Genomic DNA, 27,413 nt, shown 5'->3' with positions numbered 1-27,413 from the left:
AAGTAATATATGATTACAATAAATAGCATATTAGTCTTCCTAACATAAGTTGCAACAAATAATAACATAGCATGCCACTATAAAAGACTAAACAAAGCATATGAAACTAGATTTAATTGATGAGTTGTCAATATATATAGTACTATAAATTATAAGCATTCGATCATTCAAGCACATGAGGGGTAAATGTAAACTAGAGGGAAAAAATAATTAGGTGCTATTATAGTATAAAACTTTAAATTATTAGAATGAATAATATCCAAGACTCATTTGTCAATAATAATTCATAGACATGATTAGGGAGTGAGTTAAGATTATTGTTAGAATATATAACAGCTATGCATAATTCTTCACATCCATTGGTTTTTGGATTATACCTTTTTCATTATTTCTCAATTTTTTTCCTTCTCTTTTTGAGTTTAAATATTCATTCTCATTCGACTTTTTCTTCCTATGATGTATATCATTCTAGCTTTCATATATGACAATGAATGTTGCAAACTTCTACTAACATGACCCAACTAAACAGAACAACCTGACCCATCAATATCAAATAGTGGAAAATTATAGTATGGATCTTCCTAGGTTGCAGTTACAGTTACTGAGTTTTAGTTCCAGAGTTATAGTTGCAGATTCACAATGGGAGAGAGTGAGAAAGAGGAACTTACAGATCCAGTGATTTGCAGAAATGTCCATGGACCCAAAGCAATGGTGACAGACTAACGGCGACGGTGACAGGCTCACAGCGAAAGATGGAGGACGGTGGCGAAGCTCTACTCTCAGACAGAGGACAACGGTAAAGCTCTGCTCTCGGATGGAGGATAGGGGCTAAAATATGTGCACTCAGATGGAGGATGGCGCTGAAGTTATGCTCTCAGACAAAAGATGGAGGTGAAGCCCTTCTCTCAGAAGGAGAATGACGGCACCCGACGGGTTTGGAGAAGAAGAAGCTCGATGCTCTATTGCTCTCAGCCTCAGCCTCTCACTTGTCACTACTCTCACTCACTGGTCATTGGAGAAGAAGTTAAGGTTTCAATTTTGAATCTGGAAGAATGAAAGTGAAACCCTAGGCACAATCACAAAATTACTTTATATATTTTTTATATTTAATAATTTTTACATATTTATATTAAATATTTTATTTTATATTATAATATATAATATATACTCCGAGGCGTGTAGGGGCAGGTTCACCCTAACCAACAAAAGAGTTTTATTCCTTTACCTCTACATATGCAAATATATGTGAGCATAATTTTTGGCATGGTTCTGAAACCTGGACCGGACCGACCAGTAGAACCAGTCGAACTGTAAACTAGTCTCCTTTGCATTTCAGTTAAATGTTAAAAACTGCTGATTACAAAATCGCTCAGAAATCACTGAACTGGATGGGAATCGGCCGGTCAAACTGCATCGGAACCCGGCCGGTTCTCATGAAACGGCGCCGTTTTGAGATTTCTTAAAAGAAGAAAGTCAGGTTCTCCTTCCCCTCAATAACATAGGTTCCCTTTCCCCTTATTCAGATCCCCACCCCTAAAACACAAAACCCTTGCCCTTAGGTTACTTCCCCACTGCCGCAAGGGTCTCACTCAATGCCACTATTCGTTGGGCTCAGGCACCACCGTGTCTTCGTCCGGTCATCCACGACTCCATGCTTCTTCCTCATTCAACAATCGGTGCGTCTTCCTCGAGCTAGCCATCAGTCGCTGGTCTTTGCCTACTCAGGCGCTATTATACTGTCGTCTGTCGCGCTCAGGCACAACAGTCCAACAGTCCAACCCCTCTCATTCACCAACAGTCCAACCCCTCTCCAACTATCAGTCGCTGGTCTTCCTTTCAAATCCAAAACCTCTCTCTTCATCACCACCATAGTTCGCATCACTCTTCTTCATCTAATTTTAGTTTCTCTGCATCCCTTTGCTTCAAAGATTTTCTTTTTTTCTGTTTAATTTTTATTTTTCTGATTTTAATTTGTTCTGTTGTGTTACGATTTGTGTATGGTGTTGTTGTAACTACAAGGTGATTACGTAAAACGTCATAGAAAGTAATTTCTGCTCCTTGGTATTCTTGCTCCATGCAATTTGCAATTTATGCTCGTCTTTGATGTTCTTGCTCCTTCTCTCTCAATCACTGCTTTGAAATCCTAAATCTTTATTTGTTCATTATTTTTTTGTAAGTAATTTCTTGCAGATCTCTGTTTTAAGTTTTCTTCGATTTCTTGAATCAATATAATTTAGTTTGTTCGTTCATTATCAATGATTTAATTACAAAGTGAGTTCTATTACTGATGATGAGCAATGAACATTATTGAACTATTCTTGTTATAAGTAATGTTTTTCTTAGATTTTTTTATTATGGGTAATTTATATTATTTTGTTTTACAATAATTATGGAACTATTGTTGTTGTTCAGATGTTGTATTTTTTTTTAATTATCCAGTGTTGTGTTTATTATTTTTTCTGATTGTTGGTGTTTGTTCTTGATAGTTCTAATTGTTGATTTTTGTTCACTGCTGATTTTGTTCTTATTGTTCTTGATTGGTGGTGGTGGTGGAGCAAATGGAGCTTGTAGGGTTACGGAGGTGAGGTTGCCACATTTGGATTTTGGGAATGCTCCTTTGAGGATCTTGCAGTATATTTTGCTCATGACTGATGATATCTTCTGTCTTGCATGAATTTGGAAAATTGATGTTTATTTGCTATGCTGCTGTTTTTGCATTCTTATGCTTTGTCCAACTTAATTTTTTGCATTCTCCGTATTGTGCTTTGATTATTCAATTAAAGAATTGCTCCTAACAAAGTTAAAAGAGATGTTTGAGAGAAACGAATGAATCACCATTGGGAGTGTGTGATCCAACAAAGTAGAAGTAGTTGAAGGTTTTTGAATATGGCTCTTCTGTTTTGATTTTGATGATTAATAACAAATTTTAATATATCTTTGATATTTGGATATTTATTTAGTTTGTATTTGGATGAGATTATAATACTTTGGTAATGTAATATTTTTAATTTGGATAATATTTTAAGATTTATGTTAGAATATAATTATGTTTTAGTATGTTTATTTCTATTTTATTTATTATTTTATTATAAAATTGTTATTCCGGTTGAATCACAGTTGAACTGGTTGGACCAGTAAACCAAAGAATCAGTAGATAGAGCGGTTCAATGACCGGTCTAATTTTCAGAACCTTGATTTTTAGAGAAGAATTTTATGGTGTGCAAAGAGTTGCAAATAAGTTTTCTCAATTTAGATCATATATCCATTATTCAAAGTGTTGACAAGAAAATGTTGATCTCGGTGTGGATATGCATAGCACCTTCGTACCATCGAAGGGGAAAGTTATTTTTACTAGTGTACTCGGGTATTTAGATTTGATTTATGCTACTAGAATAAAATTTAATCACAAAATAGATATTTAGGATTACTTTCTTTTCTTCTGTTGCATTTTATGAACACATAGTAATCCTTCAGTGGTATTAGAGCTTTGGCTTTTTGTGTTTAAATTTAATTTTTATTTTCTAAAAGTCTGTGAATTAATTTGATTAATTCATATTTTTCATATTTAAGCATGCGATGTAGCTACTATTATTGAGATGGTTTTTTAATAAATTAATAGTTAATTTTTTTATTTTTAATTATTTATTTGTGATTAAATTATCATTCCTTTAATTTAATATCTATGTTGTAATCAAATGTTTGATTTGATTTATTTATTAAATTTCATCGTGACTATGGTCACATTAAAAGGAATAAGAACAAAAATACTTTTTTGTTTGTTTCTTATATATATAAGTATATGTATACTGAGAATGTCAAATTTGATTTGATATTTTTATAAGGCTAAACGTTACTCTATTACAAATTAATTTTTGATTTGATTGATGTATTTTTTGAACACCATAATTTTTTAGAGATTATTTTTTTTCTAATGTTCTTGATTATAAAGAGTGCCCTAACAATCAAGAGTTTTATTTTTATGATAATAATTAGTATATACATTTGATGTATTAGGAATTTAATATCATATTTTTACCTAAACAACTTGGAAGTATAAAATTTAATCCATGAGTACTGATATAAATTCTCTAACAATGGAGATAAGTCCTAAAAGTTAGAAGATTAACAAAAATAAATTTATCTCTTATTTATAAGGAGCTTGACAACCAGAAAATTGTACTCAAGGATAGAATTTATTCATACATATGATGATGTATAAGGAGAATTAATTTTATACTTGAACCTAGACAACCTAGGAATATAAAATATAATTTAGTTAAATAGATGCTTGACAACCAGGTAATTATTTGCGACTAGAATTATATGTGATACAATTTAATCAATGTGTATTTGGGATATGCATGAGTAATTACTTGACATGACAAGGTACTTATTCATGATTCTAAATAATTTTGACAGAAATATAGATTTCTTAATTTACTTTCATATTTTAGATTTTTAAATATGTCCACCTTTTGTGTGGCATACTTAAAAGTAATATTTGGGCTACAATTTGAAAATTATTTTTCGAAAGGGTTATCATTGAGATGATAATTCTACTGAAATAATATCCTCTAATAAAATTAGTTATGGAACGATCAGAATTTGTGAAGTATTTTGAATATTTTTTTTACTGCAATATATGTTGTTTTGACAACCGTGAGTTTCAATTTCAAAGACATTTACCCACTATTTATTACTAAACATCTTGAAAAGACATATAATGTTCAAAGTAAGATAGTACGACTATCAAAGATTTTATTTAAACTAATAGGAGTATTGGGCAATATATTTTAAATTGAATAACTTTAGGAGTTGTAATGGCATGAGGCAAATGGCTCTAGCAAGATTTGTTCTTACAAGCATTTTAGAGATTTATTTTGTTACAAACAATTCATAATTGACCTTAATATGATTAAGGTTTGTGATTTCTTTAGAAAAGTTCAATATACGTATTGAGTATGAGAATCAAAATTGCACTTAAAGGGTTGGTTTGACCAATAATAAAGATATTGAGTATTTTTATTATAAGAGCTTTAAAGTAAAATCTCTAATATCAAACCGATATTTTTATTTAATAGAGAATGAGATTCTCTCAATACATAAATACTAGTACTCCATGTATTCCATTGTGTTTAAAAAAGAAGAAACCAAATTTTATTGGATATGATTTGATTTAGTATAAGAATTACTAATCTTTCATTACATTTTGGACTACATTTTAGAAACATTGCTAAATTAACAAAATTTTTACTAAGTTAATTTTTGATCCCATATGAGATATGAAAAGGGCATAAACTAAATCTCAAGAACATTAGATTTTGGAGATGTCTTACATGTGTTAAAAGATTGCACAACAATAAAATTGATAATAGGTAAGATAAATTGGATTTATTCAGTACCATAAAAATAATGCGATATTATTTCTATCATCCTTCTTATGAAAAAGTGTTTGGAATAACATATTGAACTCTTTAAAAAAAAAAGGGATTCCCTACCAAAAAGAAGACAAGGTGAACAAATATAACTTGATGAATTTTAAGACAATTGAAAAGTTCGATTTGTGTAATGTGAAAAGGAACTTTGTATCTATAAAAGAATAGTGGGAGCACAATTACTTTTCTTAGAATTATATACCAATCAATAGAGAATATACTCTAGTTTTAAAAGTATAGATAGTTTGATTGTCAAACTAATTTTCGAAAAGTAGTCTCTGTGTATAATGATACAATTCTATAGAGTTAGATCTAACGGTTACTTATATTTTTTATATCCATGTACATTGATACCAAGCAAAAGGTATATAGTATGGAATATTTTAAAATGAACTATCAACTGATAGGCATTAGAATCATCTTCAATAAAGATTGTCCTTAAAATAAAAAAATATGCACTACTGTAGTAGAAAATTTCATGTTTTGAGAAAATTTGATATCTATTATGCACTAGTTTATTTTGCAAAAGTCAAGCACACATGCTCGAAAGCTAAGGTGTTTAAGTTCAAAGGAATTTCGATAAACACAAATGTGCATTGAAAAATTATACACATGATTGATTGGCTCTAGTGCAAGTGGGAGATTATTGAGATAATAGTATGCCTGGTGCACGAAATTGTGATCTCTAACAATGGCACCAAAAACTTGGTACGCACAATCTTAATCTCAACTCTTTTTCACAACTCCGCACAACTAACCAGCAAGTGCACTGGGTCGTCCAAGTAATACCTTACGTGAGTAAGGGTCGATCCCATAGAGATTGTCGGCTTGAAGCAAGCTATGGTCATCTTTGTAAATCTCAGTCAGGCAGATTCAAATGGTTAGGAGGTTTTGATAATTAAAATATAAATAAAACATAAAATAAGATAAAGTTACTTATGTAATTCACTGGTGGGAATTTCAGATAAGCGTCTGGAGATGCTTTGTTGCTTCTGAACCTCTGCTTTCCTATTGTCTTCTTCCAACCATGCGTTACACCTTCCATGGCAAGTTGTATGATCCTCTCGGATGAAAACAAATCGATATGCGCTGTCACCGCACGGCTAATCATCTGTCGGTTTCCGCTAGCGTCGGAATAGGACCATTGTCCTTTTGCACACTATCACTTGTGCCCCACATTCGCAGGTCTGAAACTCGTCATAGTCATCCCTTCCCAGATCCTACTCGGAATACCACAAACAAGGTTTAGACTTTCTGGATCTCAGGAATGCTGCCAATGGTTCTAGCCTATACCACGAAGACTCTGATCTCACGGAATGGAATACTCTGTTGTCAGGAGAGGCAACCATGCGTCGTGAACTAGGAGGCCAAGAGATACACACTCAAGCTATTGCGGATAGAACGGAAGTGGTTGTCAGGCATGCGTTCATAAGTGAGAATGATGATGAGTGTCACGGGTCATCACATTCATCAGGTTGAAGTGCGAGTGAATATCTTAGAGAAGAAGTAGGCGCGAGTTGAATAGAAAAACAATAGTATTTGTATTAATTCATGAAGAACAGCAGAGCTCCACACCTTAATCTATGGGGTGTAGAAACTCTACCGTAGAAAATACATAAGTGAAAGGTCTAGGCATGGCCGTGAGGCCAGCCTCCAAACGTGTATATAGCATAAAAGCTCTATAAAATACCGTCCAAAGACCTAAAGGTGGTCAAAGACATAAAATAAATCTCTAAAAGTAGTTTTTATACTAAACTAGTAGCCTAGGGTTACAGAAAATGAGTAACTAAGTGCAGATAGTGCAGAAATCCACTTCTGGGGCCCACTTGGTGTGTGCTTGGGCTGAGCATTGAAGCTTTTTCGTGCATAGGCTGTTCCTGGAGTTAAACGCCAGCTTTGGTACCAGTTTGGGCGTTTTATGCCAAGATGTTTTAGGCTGACTTTGAACCCCAGTTTGGGCCATCAAATCTCGGGCAAAGTATGGACTATTATATATTGCTGGAAAGCCCAGGATGTCTAATTTCCAAAGCAATTAAGATCGCACCAATTGAGATTTTGTAGCTCAAGAAAATCCACTTCGATTGCAGGGAGGTCAGAATCCAACAGCATCTGCAGTCCTTTTTCAGCCTCTGAATCAGATTTTTGCTCAGGTCCCTCAATTTCAGCCAGAAAATACCTAAAATCACAGAAAAACACACAAACTTATAGTAAAGTCCAGAAATGTGATTTTTGAATAAAAACTAATAAAAATATAATAAAAAGTAATTAAAACATACTAAAAACTATGTAAAAATAATGCCAAAAAGGGTATAAATTATCCGCTCATCACAATACCAAACTTAAATTGTTGCTTGTCCCCTAGAAACTAAAAACAAAATAGGATAAAAATAAGAGAATATACAATGAATTCCAAACTTATCAATGAAGATTAGCTTCAATTAGATGAGCGGGACTTGTAGCCTTTTTGCTTCTGAACAGTTTTAGCATCTCACTTTATCCTTTGAAGTTTAGAATGATTGGCATCTATAGGAACTCAGAATTTAGATAGTGTTATTGATTCTCCTAGTTCAGTATGTTGATTCTTGAACACAGCTACTTTATGAGTCTTGGCCGTGACCCTAAGCATTTTATTTTCCAGTATTACCACCGGATACATAAATGCCACAAACACATAACTAGGTGAACCTTTGCAGATTGTGACTCAGCTTTGATAGAGTCTCCAGTTAGAGGTGTCCAGAGCTCTTAAGCACACTCTTTTTGCTTTGGACCACGACTTTAACCGCTCAGTCTCAAGCTTTTCACTTGACACCTTCACGCCACAAGCACATGGTTAGGGACAGCTTGGTTTAGCCGCTTAGGCCAGGATTTTATTCCTTTGGGCCCTCCTATCCATTAATGCTCAAAGCCTTGGATCCTTTTTACCCTTGCCTTTTGGTTTAAAGGGCTATTGGCTTTTTCTGCTTACTTTCTCTTTTTTTTTTCGCCAATTTTTTTCTTTCTCTTTTTTTTCGCATTTTTTCTGCAAGCTTTTCACTGTTTTTTCTTGCTTCAAGAATCAATTATATGATTTTTCAGATTATCAAATAACATTTCTCCTTTTTCATCATTCTTTCAAGAGCTAACAATTTTAACATTCATAAACAACAAATTCAAAAATATGCACTGTTAAAGCATTCATTCAAAAAACAAAAGGTATTGTCACCACATCAAAATAATTAAACTAATTTCAAGATAGAACTCGAAATCATGTACTTCTTGTTCTTTTGCAATTAAAAATATTTTTCTTTTAAGAAAGGTGATGGATTCATAGGACATTCATAGCTTTAAGGCATAGACACTAGACACTAATGATCATGTAATAAAGACACAAACATAGGCAAAACATAAAGCATAATTTTCAAAAAATAGAAAAATAAGAGCAAGGAAATTAAAGAACGGGTCCACCTTAGTGATGGCAGCTAGTTCTTCCTCTTGAAGATCTTATGGAGTGCTTGAGCTCCTAAATGTCTCTTCCTTGCCTTTGTTGCTCCTCCCTCATGGCTCTTTGGTCTTCTCTAATTTCATGGAGGAGGATGGAATGCTCTTGGTGCTCTAGCCTTAGTTGTCCCATGTTGGAACTTAATTCTCCTAGGGAGGTGTTGATTTGCTCCCAATAGTTTTGTGGAGGAAAGTGCATCTCTTGAGGCATCTCAGGGATTTCACGATGAGGAACTTCCTCATGCTCTTGTTGAGGTCCATGAGTGGACTCTCTTGTTTGCTCCATCCTTCTCTTAGTGATGGTCTTGTCCTCTTCATTGAGGATGTCTTCCTCTATGACAATTCCAGCTGAATTGTATAGGTGACAAATGAGATGAGGGAAGGCTAACCTTGCCAAAGTGAAAGACTTGTCCACCACCTTGTAGAGTTCTAAGGATATGATCTCATGAACTTCTACTTCCTCTCCAATCATGATGCTATGGATCATGATAGCCTGGTCTATTGTAACTTCAGTCCGGTTGCTAGTAGGAATTATAGAGCGTTGGATGAACTCCAACCATCCCCTAGCCACTGGTTTGAGGTCAAGCCTTCTTAGTTGAACCGGCTTGCCTCTTGAATCTCTCCTCCATTGAGCGCCTTCCACACAAATGTCCCTAAGGACTTGGTCCAACCTTTGATCAAAGTTGACCCTTCTAGTGAAAGGGTGAGGATCTCCTTGCATCATTGGCAATTTGAATGCTAACCTCACATTTTCTAGACTAAAATCCAAGTATTTCCCCCGAACCATTGTGAGCCAATTCTTTGGGTTTGGGTTCACACTTTGGTCATGGTTCTTAGTGATCCATGCATTGGCATAGAACTCTTGAACCATTAAGATCCTGACTTGTTGAATGGGGTTGGTGAGGATTTCCCAACCTCTTCTTCAGATCTCATGTCGGATCTCCGGATATTCACTCTTTTTTAGCTTAAAAGGGGACCTCGGGGATCATCTTTTTCTTGGCCACAACTTCATAGAAGTGGTCTTGATGCACTTTTGAGATGAATCTCTCCATCTCCCATGACTCGGAGGTGGAAGCAATTGCCTTCCCTTTCCTCTTTCTAGAGGTTTCTCCAGCCTTAGATGCCATTAATGGTTATGGAAAAGCAAAAAGCTTAGCTTTTCCCACACCAAACTTAGAAGATTTGCTCGTCCTCGAGCAAATGAAGAAAGAAAGGAGTAGTAGAAGAAGAATTGGAGGAGATGGAGGGAGGTGAGTGGTTCGGCCAAGGGGAAAAGAAGTGTTTGTGATGTTTGAAAGTTTAGGTTGTGAGGAGGGGTATTTATAGGTTAAGGGAGAGAGGCTAGCCGTGTATGAAGGGTTGGGTTTGGGAGGGAAATAGTTTGAATTTGAATGGTGAGGTAGGTGGGGTTTAATGATGGATGGATGTGAGTGGTGAAGAGGTTGTGGGGAAGAGGGTAGGATTTGATAGGTGAGGGGTATTTGGGGGAGAGTTATTAATGGGATTGGTCAATGGTGTTTGGAGAAGATTATTATGGAAAGGTGTGAGGAGAAGAGAAGAAGAAGTGGGGTAAGTGGGGATCCTGTGGGGTCCACAGATCCTGAGGTGTCAAGGAATTCTACTCCCTGCACCATTCTGGCGTTCAAACGCCCATTGTGTGCCAAATCTGGCGTTTAATGCCAGCTCTGCTACCTTTCCTGGCGTTAAACGCCACTCTACTGCCCATTTCTAGCGTTTAATGCCAGCCAGATGCCAGACATCCCTTTCTGGCGTTAAACGTCCAGAATGCTGCCCATTCTGGCGTTTAACGCCCAGAATGCTGCTAGACTGGGCGTTAAACACCCATTCTGCTATCCTTACTGGCGTTTAAACACCAGTAAGCCTGTCCTCCAGGGTGTGCTATTTTAATGCTGTTTTTCATTCTGTTTTTGATTTTTTAGTTGTTTTTATGACTTCACATGATCATCAACCTAAAGAAAACATAAAGTAACAATGGAAAATAAATAAATATAATTAAATAACATTGGGTTGCCTCCCAACAAGCGCTTCTTTAATGTCAATAGCTTGACAGTGAGCTCTTAGAGAGCTTCACAGAGATTCAGAGCTTGATGATGGCCTCCCAATACCAAACTTAGAAGTTGAGTGTAGGGGCTCTATTTGACTCTGTATTGAGAGAAGCTTTTCATGCTTCCTCTCCATGATTATAGAAGAAGATCTTTGAGCCTTAAACATAAGGTAGTCCTCATTCAGTTGAAGGACTAGCTCTCCTCTGTCCACATCAATCACAGCTCTTGCTGTGGCTAGGAAGGGACTTCCTAGGATGATGGATTCATCCTCATCCTTCCCTGTGTCTAGGATTATGAAGTCAACAGGGATGTACAGGCTTTCAACCTTCACTAAGACATCCTCTACAAGTCCATAATCCTATTTCCTTGAATTGTCTGCCATCTCTAGTGAGATTTTAGCAGCTTGTACCTCAAAGATCCCTAATTTCTCCATTACAGAGAGTGGCATGAGGTTTATACTTGACCCAAGGTCACACAGAGCCTTCTTAAAGGTCATGGTGCCTATGGTACAAGGTATTAAGAACTTTCCAGGATCTTGTTTCTTCTGAGGTAATTTCAGTTGAACCAGATCATTTAGTTCATTGATGAGCAATGGGGGTTCATCCTCCCAAGTCTCATTACCAAATAACTTGGCATTCAGCTTCATGATTGCTCCTAGATATTGAGCAACTTGCTCTTCAGCAATATTTTCATCCTCTTCAGAGGAAGAATACTCATCAGTGCTCATGAATGGCAACAGTAAGTTTAGTGGAATCTCTATGGTCTCTATATGAGCCTCAGATTCCTTGGGTTCCTCATTTGGGAACTCCTTAGTGGCTAGTGGATGTCCATTGAGGTCTTCCTCATTGGAAATCACTGCCTTTTCTTCCTCTCCAGGTTCGGCCGTGTAGGATATATTGATGGCCTTGCACTCTCTTTTTGGATTCTCTTCTGTATTACTTGGGAGAGTACTGGGAGGGAGTTTAGTAACCTTCTTACTCAGCTGACCCACTTGTGCCTCCAAATTTCTAATGGAGGACCTTGCTTCAGTCATGAAATTGAGAGTGGTCTTAGATAGATCAGAGACTACAGTTGCTAAGTCAGAGTGGCTCTGCTTAGAATTCTCTGTCTGTTGCTGAGAAGATGATGGAAAACGTTTGCTATTGCCAAACCTGTTTCTTCCACCATTATTACTATTGAAGCCTTGATTAGGCTTCTGTTGATCCTTCTATAAGAGATTAGGATGATTCCTCCATGAATGATTATAGGTGTTCACCTCTTCCATTCTAGGATTCTCAGGATCATAAGCTTCTCCTTCAGGGGAAGCTTCTTTAGTACTGCCTGATGCTGCTTGCATTTCAGACAGACTTTGAGAAATCATATTGACTTGCTGAGTCAATATTTTGTTCTGAGCCAATATTGCATTCAGAGTATCAATCTCAAGAACTCCTTTCTTTTGAGTTGTCCCATTATTTACAGGATTCCTTTCAGAAGTGTACATGAACTGGTTATTTGCAACTATTTTAATGGGTTCCTGGGCTTCTGCAGGCGTCTTCTTCAGATGAAGAGATCCTCCAGCAGAGTGGTCTAATGACATCTTGGACAATTCAGATAGACCATCATAGAATATACATATGATGCTCCATTCTGAAAACATGTCAGAAAGACACCTTCTGATCAATTGTTTGTATCTTTCCCAAGCTTTATAGAGGAATTTACCTTCCTTCTGTCTGAAGGTTTTGACTTCCACTCTAAGCTTGCTCAACTTTTGTGGTGGAAAAAATTTGGCCAAGAAAGCATTGACCAACTTTTTCCAAGAGTTCAGGTTATCTTTAGGTTGTGAGTCCAACCATGTCCTAGCTCTGTCTCTTACAGCAAAGGGGAAAAGCATAAGTCTGTGACCTCAGGATTAACCCCATTGGTCTTAACAGTGTCACAGATTTGCAAGAATTCAGCTAAGAACTGATGAGGATCTTCCAATGGAAGTCCATGAAACTTGCAATTCTGCTGCATCAGAGAAACTAATTGAGGCTTAAGCTCAAAGTTGTTTGCTCCAATTGCAGGAATTGAGATTCTCCTTCCACAGAAGTCAGTAGAGGGTGCAATAAAGTCACCAAGTATCTTCCTTGCATCTCCACCATTATTGTTGGGTTCGGCCATCTCTTCTTCTTTTTCGAAAAATTCTGTCAGGTCCTCTCCAGAGTGTTGTGCCTTAGCATCTCTTAGCTTCCTCTTTAGAGTCCTTTCAGGTTCCGGATCAGCTCCAACAAGAATGTTCTTATCCTTGCTCCTGCTCATATGAAAAAGAAGAGAACAGAAAAGAATAGGAATCCTCTATGTCACAGTATAGAGATTCCTTTATGTGAGTCGAAGAATAGAAGAGTAGAATGAAGAAGATGAGAGGGTTCAAATTATAAGAAGAAGAGAAGTGTTAGTAGATAAATAAATAAATAAATAGAAAGAGATGAGAGAGAGAATTCGAATTTTAAAATAAAAGGAAAATGTTTTTGTTTTTATTTTGATTATTGGTTAGTATTCAAAATTTAAGAGAAGAAATAAAATAAAATTTGAAAACTAAATAAATTAATTAATTAAAAAGATTTTTGAAAAAGTGGTTAGTAATTTTTGAAAATTGGAGAGAGAAAAGTAGTTAGGTGGTTTTGAAAAAGATATGATTGAAATAGAAAACTTTTAAAATCAAACAAAAAAGTCAAGTAGTTAATTGAAAAAGATTTGAAAATCAATTTTGAAAAGATAAGAAGTTAGAAAAGATTTTGAAATTGATTTTGAAAAAGATATGATTGAAATTTATTTTGAAAAAAGATTTGAAAAGGAAATTAAAAAGATTTGATTTTAAAAATTAAAGTTGATTACTTGACTAATAAGAAACTTAAAAGATATGATTTCAGAATTTAAAGATTGATCCTTTCTTAATAGGCAAGTAACAACTTGAAAATTTTTGAATCTAAACATTAAATGTTAGCATTAATTTCGAAAATATGAAATAAAAATAAGAAAAAGATTTTGAAAATCAAATTTTTAGAATTTTTGAAAATATTGAAAAAAATGAAAAAGATTTTATTTTTGAAAAAAAGATTTAAAAAAGATAGAATTTTTAATTTGAAATTTTAACTTGACTAACAAGAAACAACTAAATTTTAAAATTTTTTTGACCAAATCAATTCAAAATTTCGAAAATTATGAGCAAAATAAAGGGAAAGATATTTTTTTGATTTTTGAAATTAATGAGGAAAGAGAAAAATATCAAACAGACACAAGACATAAGAAATTAAAATCAAAACAACTAATGCATACAAGAACACTTTGAATGTCAAGATGAACACCAAGAACTTATTTTTGAAAATTTGTAAGAAAAGAAAAACATGCAAGACACCAAACTTAAAAATTTTTAAACTTTAGACACTAATAATTCAAGAATGCATATGAAAAACAAAAAAAGACGCAAAATAAGAAAATGTAAAGATCAAACAAAGACAATCATAAAAAACAACTTGAAGATCAATGAAGAACAAAACTCAATGCATGGATTTTTGAAAACTTTTGAAGAAAGATTAAAAAGATGCAATTGACACTAAACTTAAAATTTGACACAAGACTCAAACAAGAAACACAATTTTTTTTGTTTTTCTGATTTTATTAAATTTTTTTAATTTTTTGAAAATTAATTTGGAAAAAGAAAATAAATATATTCAAAATTTTTAATAGGAATTCCAGGAATCATGCAATGTTAGTCTAAAGCTTCGACATACAAATCAGACATACGACAGCCAATTAGATGGGAATCCAAAGGCTCTTGCAATGATAAGTGGAAGCCTCAGTCCAAAAAATTTAGACATGGCTTAACAGCCGCCAGGCTTCAACATATCATTTGAAACTCTAGAATTCATTCTTAAAAATTCTGAAGAACAAATATAAATAATTTTTTTTGAATTTTTCGAAAATAATAAAAAATAAAAAAAACTTAAAAATAAAATAAAATTACCTAATCTGAGCAACAAGATGAACCGTCAGTTGTCCAAACTCAAACAATCCCCGACAACGGCGCCAAAAACTTGATGCACGAAATTGTGATCTCTAACAATGGTGCCAAAAACTTGGTACGCACAATCTTAATCTCAACTCTTTTTCACAACTCCGCACAACTAACCAGCAAGTGCACTGGGTCGTCCAAGTAATACCTTACGAGAGTAAGGGTCGATCCCACGGAGATTGTCGGCTTGAAGCAAGCTATAGTCATCCTTGTAAATCTCAGTCAGGCAGATTCAAATGGTTATGAGGTTTTGATAATTAAAATACAAATAAAACATAAAATAAGATAAAGTTACTTATGTAATTCATTGGTGGGAATTTCAGATAAGCGTCTGGAGATGCTTTGTTGCTTCTGAACCTCTGCCTTCCTATTGTCTTCTTCCAACCATGCGTTACCTGCTTCCATGGCAAGCTGTATGATCCTCTCGGATGAAAACAAATCCATATGCGCTGTCACCGCACGGCTAATCATCTGACGGTTCCCACTAGCGTCGGAATAGGACCATTGTCCTTTTGCACATTGTCACTTGTGCCCCACATTCGCAGGTTTGAAGCTCGTCACAGTCATCCCTTCCCAGATCCTACTCGGAATACCACAGACAAGGTTTAGACTTTCCAGATCTCAAGAATGCTGCCAATGGTTCTAGCCTATACCACGAAGACTCTGATCTCATGGAATGGAATGCTCTATTGTCAGGAGAGGCAACCATGCATCGTGAACTAGGAGGCCAAGAGATACACACTAAAACTATTGCAGATAGAACGGAAGTGGTTGTCAGGCACGCGTTCATAAGTGAGAATGATGATGAGTGTCACGGGTCATCACATTCATCAGGTTGAAGTGCGAGTGAATATCTTAGAGAAGAAGTAGGCGTGAGTTGAATAGAAAAACAATAGTACTTGTATTAATTCATGAAGAATAGCAGAGCTCCACACCTGAATCTATGGGGTGTAGAAACTCCATCGTAGAAAATACATAAGTGAAAGGTCTAGGCATGGCCGTGAGGCCATACTCCAAACGTGTATATAGCATAAAAGCTCTACAAAAGACCGTCCAAAGACCTAAAGGTGGTCAAAGACATAAAATAAATCTCTGAAAGTAGTTTTTATACTAAACTAGCTACTAGGGTTTACAGAAATTGAGTAACTAAGGGCAGATAGTGCATAAATCCACTTTCGGGGCCCACTTGGTGTGTGCTTGGACTGAGAATTGAAGCTTTTTCGTGCATAGGCTGTTCCTGGAGTTAAACGCCAGCTTTGGTGTAAGACCCAGAACTTTTGAAAAAGGGCTATTATGAGCTAATTTCAAATTCAGTATTTTTGTAGCTTTAATTTCAGGGATTCTTTATTAAAGAGAATTAAGGCGAGTTTTGATTTATTGAATTTGAGATAAGTTATGATCATTATCCAATTTTACAATTATTGGATTATTTTCTATATTTAAAATTATAAAGTTGGCAGTTACGAAATGATAAGAATTTTATATGATTTGAATTAAATAATTAATATTTCAAATATAATACTGCTATTTTGAAAAATGAAGAAATTAAGTGTATTATTTCTAATTTTTAGATTTGGGAATTTTATTGAAAATAATTGGTAAAATTGATGAGCAAATAGTATTTTTCCATATACAATTAGTGTTGGATTTACATTGGGTTTCAATTACTATATTATTCCCAATTTTATGTGAAATTACCATAATGCCCTTAACCCTAATTTTCAAAATGAAACCCTTCCCTAACTTAACTCCTTCAGCCATTGAGTTCCCTTTCTCCCTCACAAGTTCAACACACGCAGTTTCCTTTGTTATCCCTGAAAGAAAGAAGCAAAGAAAACGAAAAGGGGAATGCGGGAAAAGGAGATCCGGAGGAAGAGCATCGGGAAAGCAGCAGCTCGCCGGCCAGCCACGTTCTGCCACCACGTCTAGCTCGCTGCCGATCGTGCTCCCGTTTGTGCCGTCGCTAGGGAGAACAGAACCGAGAAGGGGTTGGCTCGCGAATGTGGGTGGTCGTGGGCTCGGAGCCGCCGCGCCTTCATCACCACCGCGTCCACGCCGTGCCACCGCCACTGCTAGGGTTTGCCGCCACCACCTTATCACTGCCAGGAGGCACAGAGGGAGAGAGAAATCGGATTTTTGCACAGTAGGGAGAAAGGGAGAGCGCGACAAGGGAAGCCATCTCCGCCTGTGTCACCGTCGCCGGACCTCCTTGCCGTCGCCGAACCTCCTTGTCGTCGCCACAGAAGCTGCCTTCGTCGGTGCCGTTGGAGGCACGAATGGGAGAAGAACACGCACGAGGGATCTTACAGAGAGGGTGATGCGCGATGGTGGTAGGTTATTCCGCCGCCCTTGCTGCCGTCAGAAGCTGTCGCCACGGCCGCCGGCCTCCTAGCCGCCGCTGTGGTTGGAGTCCGTTGTGTTCGGTCACCGGAGAAGTCGTTGTGGCTGCTGAAACCACCGCCAAAGCTCCGGGCTAAGCTTCTGCCACTTGAGACCTTGGTGCCGTCGCCGGAAAAGTATGCCGGTAAGGGTTTTATTTTAGGTTTCTGCCTTTTTGGATTTTGAGAAGGTTTATAGCTGCACAGTTTTTATAGTTGATCCACCAGAGCTTCTGGCCACTGCCGGAGCTGTTGCCGGGCCTGTTCGAAATCGCAGCTGCTTCGTTTTTGTATTACAGTAAGTATCTTATGTTTCGAAAAATCCTCGCATTAGTATTCGGTTGTGTTTGGTTAATGAATATGATTTTTGGTAACGTGAGATCGAGTCCTGATTATTATATGTTGCGATTAGTGTTGCTATGGTTATTGCGAAAGTGGCTGGGAGTTGAGGTTTTGGTTGCCGTCAGTTCGGGTTAAGGCGGAAAGGACTTGATGAGGCGTTTGGGTTATGGAATTACGTTTTGAGGTAGGGGCGCTTTCCGAAAACTATATTTTATATGTTGGAATTATTACATATGGATACTGTTGTGAAACAATTTTGTATTTGGTGATGGTATCAGCCTTATGTATTATTGATTGTCTCAAATGATTATGAATGTTTGCTTGGCTGGATTATTGTGTGTTTTTGTGAAATGCAATGTTTTGAAGTTGATTCTTTAAAGGTTTGAAATATGAGTTTAATCCATTGAGGATTGATTTGAATTGCGTTAATTAGTTTGATGATGTGAAAAGTCGAATGCACTTTTGAATTCAGCCTGGTTTACTTTGATTGACTTGGTTTTGGACAAAAGATTTGTTACTGAACCGTTTCTTTAAAGCTGTGGGAATGAGTTAAATCGGTTGATATTGATTTGATTTTTGAAACGGTTTTCTTGAAATATGAAATTGAGATGACTGTTGGATTTTGGCTTGCCTTGGACTGATTTTTGGATTTTGGGCTGTTGAAAAGAATTGTGAAACGGTTTAGTTGGGACCCGAACCGGGTGGCAAAGTCCAAGTTTTAGGGGAGATGCTGTCGAAATTTCTATAAAATCCGAGTCTTTATTGAAATGTTGTTTGGAAAAACGATGAGTTAAAGACTTCTACTATTTTATTTGAATTATCAAGAAAAGGATGATTCATACTTTTGAAATGATTTATTAAAGAGGAAATTGTGATTTAGTCTTGCTTCTTAAGAAAGGCATTGTATCACTTTCAGGAGAAAGTTATTTAGATGAAACTTATGTTTTAAAGCTGTTTAAATGTGACAAGGGCAATGCCTTTGAATTTGACTTGAGGGTTTCAATTAGAGGAGTTTCAATGACTTTGAAAGAAACTGAATGTCTATTGACAAGTTTCATTTTAAAATGTTTTGAGAAAGGTTTTAAGTACTCTTTGAATTCTGAATTCTTGCAAGACTAAAACAATTTTGAGTCGTTGAAACATTCTAGAATTTATCATGGGGGTTGAAGTTGGTTTTGCCTAAGTAAAGGAAACGGATTTGAAAGAAGTGAATGATTATATGACTCGGTTTGGCTTAGATCCTATTTTATTACCCAAATCAGGAAGCCAAGGTTTTTAATGAATTTAAATGAACTTGGCGAAATGAGTTATGTTATTCTCCCTTAAAGACTTGGGACTCTGCCGAGAAACTTTGTTATAAAATCCCATTGTGGGATGGGTGATTTTGAATGTTCTCAAAGTGAATCTTTAACTTTCCATGCTTTTGGAAGTTTTGGAAAGAGGATGCCGAGAGCGGCTTTGTTTTAAAAAGGGAACTTACTTTGAGTAAATTTGGCTTATGAGCCTGAGATGATTTGAGAAATGAGATCTTTAAAGCCAAGGCTGAAAAGAGTTAAAACTTGATTTCAAAGTGAAATGAATTGAGAAAAAGTGATTTATGGCTTAAATGCCGGTTTTATGAGTTTAATGATGTTGAATGGTGGAAGTGTTGTTTTGTTATGGGCCAGAATGGCTGTGTATGATTATGAACATTGGCTGGTTCTGGATTGAACCGTGAGCCGGAATGGCTGTGTATGATATTGATTTATGGCTGATTGCCGAATGAGTTATGGGCCGTATGGCCGACTATGAATTATGAATTTAAGCCGGATGGCTGAGATGGATGTTGATCCATGGCTGGGACTGAATGAATATATGCTTGAGATACCTGGGTAGTAGCAAGGGTTATGGTTCGTCCCACTTGCTCCAGGTCAGAGATCGTGATGCCTGGGTAGTAGCGGTAGTAGTGGTGATTCCACTCGCTCCAGGTTGAGCTTTTAAACACCCGCTTGGGTAGTAGCAACAGTAGTGGTTAATCCACTGGCTCTGGGTTGAGCGGGTAGTAGCAATGGGGTTGTAGCTCAAACCTACTTGCTCCGCGATGGGTGTTTCTGTCCATGGTTAGCTACCAGGACGTGTCGGGTTGGCTATATAACCGATAGATGATATCATCAGCCACTAGGGTAGGCATGCATCATATGCATTTATGTGACATTGTTTGGGTGTGCATATTGTACGTGGTTTGCCCTTGAGATTAACTGCTACTTGTTCTACTTGCTGTAACTGTTTGTTTGTGCTTGAACTTCCTATATGTGTTTGCAACTGAGACTCTGTTGGATGGTGGTGATTGGTTGTTGGTTGGTGGTGCACAAAATTGTTACTCTCTTACAATTTCGCACACATGACCAGCAAGTGCACTGGGTCGTCCAAGTAATACCTTACGTGAGTAAGGGTCGAATCCCACGGAGATTGTTGGTTTGAAGCAATCTATGGTTATCTTGTAAATCTTAGTCAGGAAGTCAATTATGTTTATCAGTTGAATTGCAAATAAACAATAGAGCATGGATTAAAGGTTACTTGTTATGCAGTAATGGAGAATATGTTGGAGTTTTGGAGATGCTTTGCCTTCTGAATCTCTGCTTTCCTCTGTCTTCTTGTTCACGCACGCATGTCCTCCTATGGCAAGCTGTGTGTTGGTGGATCACCGTTGTCAATGGCTACCTTCCATCCTCCCAGTGAAAACTACGCTCACGCGCTCTGTCACAGCACGGCTAATCACCGGTTGGTTCTCGATCTGGTTGGAATAGGATTTACTATCCTTTTGTGTCTGTCACTAACGCCCAGCCTTCAGGAGTTTGAAGCTCGTCACAGTCATTCAATCCTTGAATCCTACTTGGAATACCACAGACAAGGTTTAGACTTTCCGGATTCTCATGAATGCTGCCATCAGTTCTAGCTTATACCACGGAGATTCTGATTAAGGAATCTAAGAGATACTCATTCAATCGTATATAGAACGGAGGTGGTTGTCAGGCACACGTTCATGATTTGAGGAAGGTGATGAGTGTCACAGCTCATCACCTCCATCACAGTTAAGCGCAAATGAACATCTTAGATAGGAACAAGCGTGTTTGAATGGAAAACAGAAATACTTGCATTAATTCATCGAGACACAGCAGAGCTCCTCACCCCCAACAATGGGGTTTAGAGACTCATGCCGTCAGAGAATACAAAGTTTAGATCTGAAATGTCATGAGATACAAAATAAGTCTCTAAAAGTTGTTTAAATACTAAACCAGTAGCCTAGGGTTACAAAATATGAGTGGACTATGATGGATGATGCAGAGATCCACTTCTGGGGCCCACTTGGTGTGTGCTGGGGCTGAGATTTAAGTGAGTCACGTGCAGAGGCCATTTGTGGGGTTGAACGCCAGTTTTTATGCCAGTTTGGGCGTTCAACTCCAGTTTTTTATCCTTTTCTGGCGCTGGACGCCAGAATTGGGCAGAGAACTGGCGTTGAACGCCAGTTTACGTCATCTATCCTTGTGCAAAGTATGGACTATTATATATTGCTGGAAAGCCCTGGATATCTACTTTCCAATGCAATTAGAAGCATGCCATTTCGAGTTCTGTAGCTCCAGAAAATCCACTTTGAGTGCAGGGAGGTCAGAATCCAACAGCATCAGCAGTCCTTTTTCAGCCTGAATCAGATTTTTGCTCAGCTCCTTCAATTTCAGCCAGAAAATTACCTAAAATTACAGAAAAACACACAACTCATAGTAAAGTCCAGAAATATGAATTTTTCCTAAAAACTACTAGAAATAGACTAAAAACTAACTAAAACATACTCTAAACTATATGAAATTATCCCCAAAAAGCGTATAAAATATCCGCTCATCACAACACCAAACTTAAACTGTTGCTTGTCCTCAAGCAACTAGACAAATAAAATAGAAGACTAATAAGTTGAGAAGCAATAATATCTCAGAGTTTTTGATTGAAGCTCAGATCCTAATTATATGAGCGGGACTAGTAGCTTTTTGCTTCTGAACAGTTTTGGCATCTCACTTTATCCATTGAAGCTCAGAGTGATTGGCATCTATAGGAACTCAGAATTCAGATAGTGTTATTGATTCTCTTAGTTCAGTGTGATGATTCTTGAACACAGCTTCTTTATGAGTCTTGGCCGTGGCCCTAAGCACTTTGTTTTCCAGTATTACCACCGGATACATAAATGCCACAGACACATAACTGGGTGAACCTTTTCAGATTGTGACTCAGCTTTGCTAAAGTCCCCAATTAGCGGTGTCCAGAGTTCTTAAGCACACTCTTCTTTTTGCTTTGGACCTTGACTTTAACCGCTCAGTCTCAAGTTTTCACTTGACACCTTCACGCCACAAGCACATGGTTAGGGACAGCTTGGTTTAGCCGCTTAGGCCAGGATTTTATTCCCTTAAGCCCTCCTATCCACTGATGCTCAAAGCCTTGGGATCCCCTTTTTTTTTGTTACCCTTGCCTTTTGGTTTTAAGGGAGATTTGGCTTTTTCTGCTTGCTTTCTCTTTTTCTTTCTCTATATTTTTTTTTCTTTTTTTTTTCTGCAAGCTTTGTTCTTTGCTGCTTTTTCTTGCTTCAAGAATCATTTTTATGATTTTTCAGATTATCAATAACACGTCTCATGTTCACCATTCTTTCAAGAGCCAACATATTTAACAGTCTTAAACAACAAATTCAAAAGACATATGCACTGTTCAAGCATTCATTCAGAAGACAGAAATCATTGCCACCACATGTAACTAATTAGAATTTCTCTTATTAAAAACTCAAAATTTTATTGCCTCTTATTCAAAAGATCTACTATTTTATTCATGTTAAATGATGATGAGAGAAATAGACTATAACTTAATTGGAGATAAAATCAAAATAGATACTAATTATTATTATATGACTCCTAAGGTGAAATTAAAATAAGAACAGTTATCACAGAGTTAAGGCTAAGATTAGAACTCAACAACCTTGAGGTTTGGGAAGTGGATGTTCCTCTAGTCTGTGAGGTGCTTGGCGCTTCAGTTCCTTTAAATCACGCCCTTGCTCCTCTTGGAGTGGGTTGTTTTCCTTTAGGGGCCATGATCTTAGTGATCACGGATAAGCACACCAAACTTAGAGCTTTGCTTGTCCTCAAGCAAAAGAAAAAAAAGGAGATGGGTAGAAGGAGAGCTCCTCCCCACCATCCTGGCGTTTGAACGCCCAAACACTGCCTGTTTTGGGCGTTCAACGCCCAAATGCTGCTCTCCTGGGTGTTCAACGCCCAGTTGTTGCCCTTTTCTGGCGTTGAACGCCAGATAACTATCCTTACTGGCGTTCAGCGCCCACTGGATGCCCATTTTGGGCGCTGAACGCCCAAAAATGGCCTTCACTGGCGTTTTCTTGCCAGTGAGCTCCCTATCTCTGTTTTGTGTGCAGATTCCTTCTGTAGCCCTGTAAACTTATACAAATGATTCTTTACCTTAGTGTCAGTAAACTTTATATAAACAAATAAAAAAGAAAAGTAGGGCAAAATGCTTAGAGGATTAATGCCCCATGGCTGGGTTGCCTCCCAGCAAGCGCTTCTTTATTGTCTTTAGCTGGACCTTGCTGAGCTTTTAATCTAGCTTCAGCCTTGAGCATTTTTGCTCAGTGTTGCCTTCAAGATAATGCTTGATTCTCTGTCCATTGACAATGAACTTCTTATCAGAATCAATATCTTGAAGCTCCACATAACCATATGGTGACACACTTGTAATCACGTATGGTCCCCTCCACCGGGATTTCAGTTTCCCGGGGAATAGCCTGAGTCTAGAGTTAAACAACAGGACCTTTTGTCCTGGTTCAAAGATTCTAGATGACAGCTTTCTGTCATGCCATTTTTTTTATTTTTCTTTATAAAGCTTGGCATTTTCGAAAGCTGTGAATCTGAATTCCTCTAGCTCATTTAGCTGGAGCAATCGTTTTTCTCCAGCTAATTTGGCATCAAAGTTTAGGAATCTGGTTGCCCAGTAGGCCTTATGTTCCAGTTCCACGGGCAAGTGGCATGCCTTACCATACACGAGTTGGTATGGAGAGGTCCCTATAGGGGTCTTGAATGCTGTTCTGTAAGCCCACAGAGCATCATCCAAGCTCCTTGCCCAATCCTTTCTACGGGTATTTACTGTCCGTTCCAGGATTCTCTTTAATTCTCTGTTAGAGACTTCAGCTTGCCCATTGGTTTGTGGATGATATGGTGTGGCCACTTTGTGGCGAATTCCATACCGAACCATGGCAGAGTAAAGCTGTTTATTGCAGAAGTGAGTGCCCCCATCACTGATTAACACTCTAGGGACACCAAACCTGCTAAAGATATGTTTCTGGAGGAACTTCAGCACTGTTTTAGTATCATTAGTGGGTGTGGCAATAGCCTCGACCCATTTTGATACATAGTCAACTGCCACCAGAATATAAGTGTTTGAATATGATGGTGGAAAAGGTCCCATGAAGTCAATTCCCCATACATCAAACAACTCTATTTCCAAGATTCCTTGTTGAGGCATGGCGTAACCATGAGGCAGATTACCAGCTCTTTGGCAACTGTCACAATTACGTACAAACTCTCGGGAATCTTTATAGAGTGTGGGCCAATAGAAGCCACATTGGAGGACCTTGGTGGCTGTTCGCTCACCTCCGAAATGGCCTCCATATTGAGATCCATGGCAATGCCATAGGATTCTCTGTGCTTCCTCTCTGGGGACACACCTACGGATAATTCCGTCTGCACATCTCTTAAAGAGATAGGGTTCATCCCACAAGTAGTACTTTGCATCAGTAATTAGTTTCTTCTTTTGTATTCTATTGTACTCCTTGGGTATGAACCTTGCAGCTTTATAGTTTGCAATATCGGCAAACCATGGTGCTTCCTGAATGGCAAATAGATGCTCATCAGGGAACGTCTCAGAGATCTCAAGAAAGGGGAGGGACGTCCCTTCCACTGGCTCTATCCGGGACAGATGATCAGCTACTTGGTTCTCTATCCCTTTTCTGTCTCTTATTTCTATATCAAACTCTTGCAGAAGCAATACCCATCTGATGAGCCTGGGTTTTGAATCCTGCTTTGTGAGTAGATATTTAAGAGCAGCATGGTCAGTATACACAATCACTTTTGATCCTACTAAGTATGATCTGAACTTGTCAATGGCGTAAACCACTGCAAGTAGTTCTTTTTCTGTGGTTGTGTAATTTTTCTGGGCATCATTTAGAACGCGACTGGCATAATAAATGACATGCAGAAGCTTGTCATGCCTTTGTCCCAATACTGCACCAATGGCATGATTACTGGCATCACACATTAACTCAAATGGCAATGTCCAGTCTGGTGCAGAAATGACTGGTGCTGTGACCAGCTTAGCTTTCAGCATTTCAAACGCCTGCAGGCATGCTGTGTCAAACACAAATGGCGTGTCAGCAGCTAGCAGATTGCTTAGAGGTTTTGCGATTTTTGAAAAATCCTTTATAAACCTCCTATAGAATCCTGCATGCCCCAGAAAGCTTCTGATTGCCTTTACATTGGCAGGTGGTGGTGATTTTTCAATTACCTCTATTTTTGCTTGATCCACCTCTATTCCCTTGTTTGAGATTTTATGCCCAAGAACAATTCCTTCAGTCACCATGAAGTGACACTTTTCCCAGTTTAAAACTAGGTTGGTTTCTTGGCATCTTTTCAGAACAAGTTTTAGGTGATCAAGACAAGAGCTGAATGAGTCTCCATATACTGAGAAGTCATCCATGAAGACTTCTAGAAATTTTTCCACCATATCAGAGAAAATAGAGAGCATGCATCTCTGGAAGGTTGCAGGTGCATTGCATAGCCCAAAGGGCATCCTTCTATAAGCAAACACTCCGGATGGACATGTGAATGCTGTTTTCTCTTGATCCTGGGGATCTACTGCAATCTGGTTATAGCCTGAGTAGCCATCCAAAAAGCAGTAGTAATCATGACCTGCTAGTCTCTCTAGCATCTGGTCTATGAATGGTAAAGGAAAATGATCCTTTCTGGTGGCTGTATTGAGCCTTCTGTAGTCAATACACATGCGCCACCCTGTAACTGTTCTTATAGGAACCAGTTCATTTTTTTCATTATGAATCACTGTCATGCCTCCTTTTTTTGGGACGACTTGAACAGGGCTCACCCAGGGGCTATCGGAAATAGGATAAATAATCCCAGCCTCTAGTAACTTGGTGACCTCTTTCTGCACCACTTCCTTCATGGCAGGATTTAGCCGCCTCTGTGGTTGAACCACTGGTTTGGCATTATCCTCCAATAGGATTTTGTGCATGCATCTAGCTGGGCTTATGCCCTTAAGGTCACCTATGGACCACCCAAGAGCTGTCTTGTGTGTCCTTAGCACTTGAATAAGTGCTTCCTCTTCCTGTGAATTTAAAGCAGAGCTTATGATCACTGGAAAAGTGTCACCTTCTGCTAGAATACCATATTTCAAGGATGGTGGCAGTGGCTTGAGCTCTGGTTTAGGAGGTTTTTCCTCTTTTAGAAGAAAGTTCAGAGGCTCTTTCATGTCCCCTGAATCCTCCAAATCAGGCTGAACATCTTTAAAGATGTCTTCCAACTCTGATTCGAGACTCTCAGCCATGTTGATCTCTTCTACCAAAGAGTCAATAAGGTCAACTTTCATGCAGTCTGTTGATGTGTCTGGATGCTGCATGGCTTTGACAGCGTTCAACTTGAACTCGTCATCGTTGACTCTCAGGGTTATTTCCCCCTGTTGGACGTCAATGAGGGATCGTCCAGTTGCTAGGAAGGGTCTTCCTAGAATGAGAGTGGCACTCTTGTGCTCCTCCATTTCCAGCACAACAAAGTCAGTGGGAAAGGCGAATGGCCCAACTCTGACAATCATGTCCTCAATCACGCCTGATGGGTATTTAGTGGAACCATCAGCAAGTTGGAGACATATCCGGGTTGGTTTAACTTCATCAGTTAAGCCAAGATTTCTGATAGTGGATGCAGGTATCAGGTTGATGCTTGCCCCAAGATCGCATAAAGCTGTCTTGGTGCAATCACCTTCTAATATGCATGGTATCAGAAAACTCCCAGGGTCTTTAAGCTTTTCAGGAAAGCTTTTCAGAATGACTGCACTGCATTCTTCAGTGAGGAGAACTCTTTCTGTTTCTCTCCACTCCTTTTTATGACTCAAGATCTCTTTCATGAACTTGGCATAAGAAGGTATTTGCTCAAGTGCCTCTGCAAATGGAATCTTTATTTCAAGAGTCCTTAGATAATCTGCAAAGCGAGCAAATTGCTTATCCTGCTCCTCTTTCCGGAGTTTTTGAGGATAAGGTATCTTGGCTTTATATTCCTCAACCTTAGTGGTTAAAGAAGCCTTTTTAGAGGGGTTGTTATCAGCACTTGTGTGTGTCTGATCCCTCACTGGCAATTGAGTGCCAGAGTCAGAAGCTGGAGTGACGTTAGACGCCAGCTCACTGTCTGTTCCTGGCGCCTGAACGCCAGAAATGTGCCCATTTTGGGCGTTCAGCGCTGGATTATGCACCATTTGGGCGTTCAACACCAGATTCTTGCCCATTTCTGGCGTTGAACGCCAATCCTGCCTTGTTTCTGGCGCTGAATGCCAGTTTTGGGCATGGTCTGGGCGTTCAGCGCCAGCCTTCCACCCATTTTCTGGCGTT

At 38.1% G+C, this 27,413-nt stretch overlaps 1 pseudogene; it reads left to right on the top strand.

Moving 5' to 3' along the window:
• The first annotated feature begins 17,008 nt into the window (after window positions 1–17,008).
• On the top strand, window positions 17,009–17,688 carry LOC148568705 (uncharacterized; annotated as a pseudogene).
• The last annotated feature ends 9,725 nt before the right edge of the window (window positions 17,689–27,413 follow it).

The sequence above is a fragment of the Arachis ipaensis genome, chromosome B4, assembly GCF_059453495.1.
Source record: "Arachis ipaensis isolate K30076 ecotype BB chromosome B4, ASM5945349v1, whole genome shotgun sequence".
Lineage (NCBI taxonomy): Eukaryota > Viridiplantae > Streptophyta > Magnoliopsida > Fabales > Fabaceae > Arachis > Arachis ipaensis.
The sequence above is the reverse complement of the archived record's forward strand: the minus strand, read 5'-3'. Positions and strand labels throughout refer to the sequence as shown.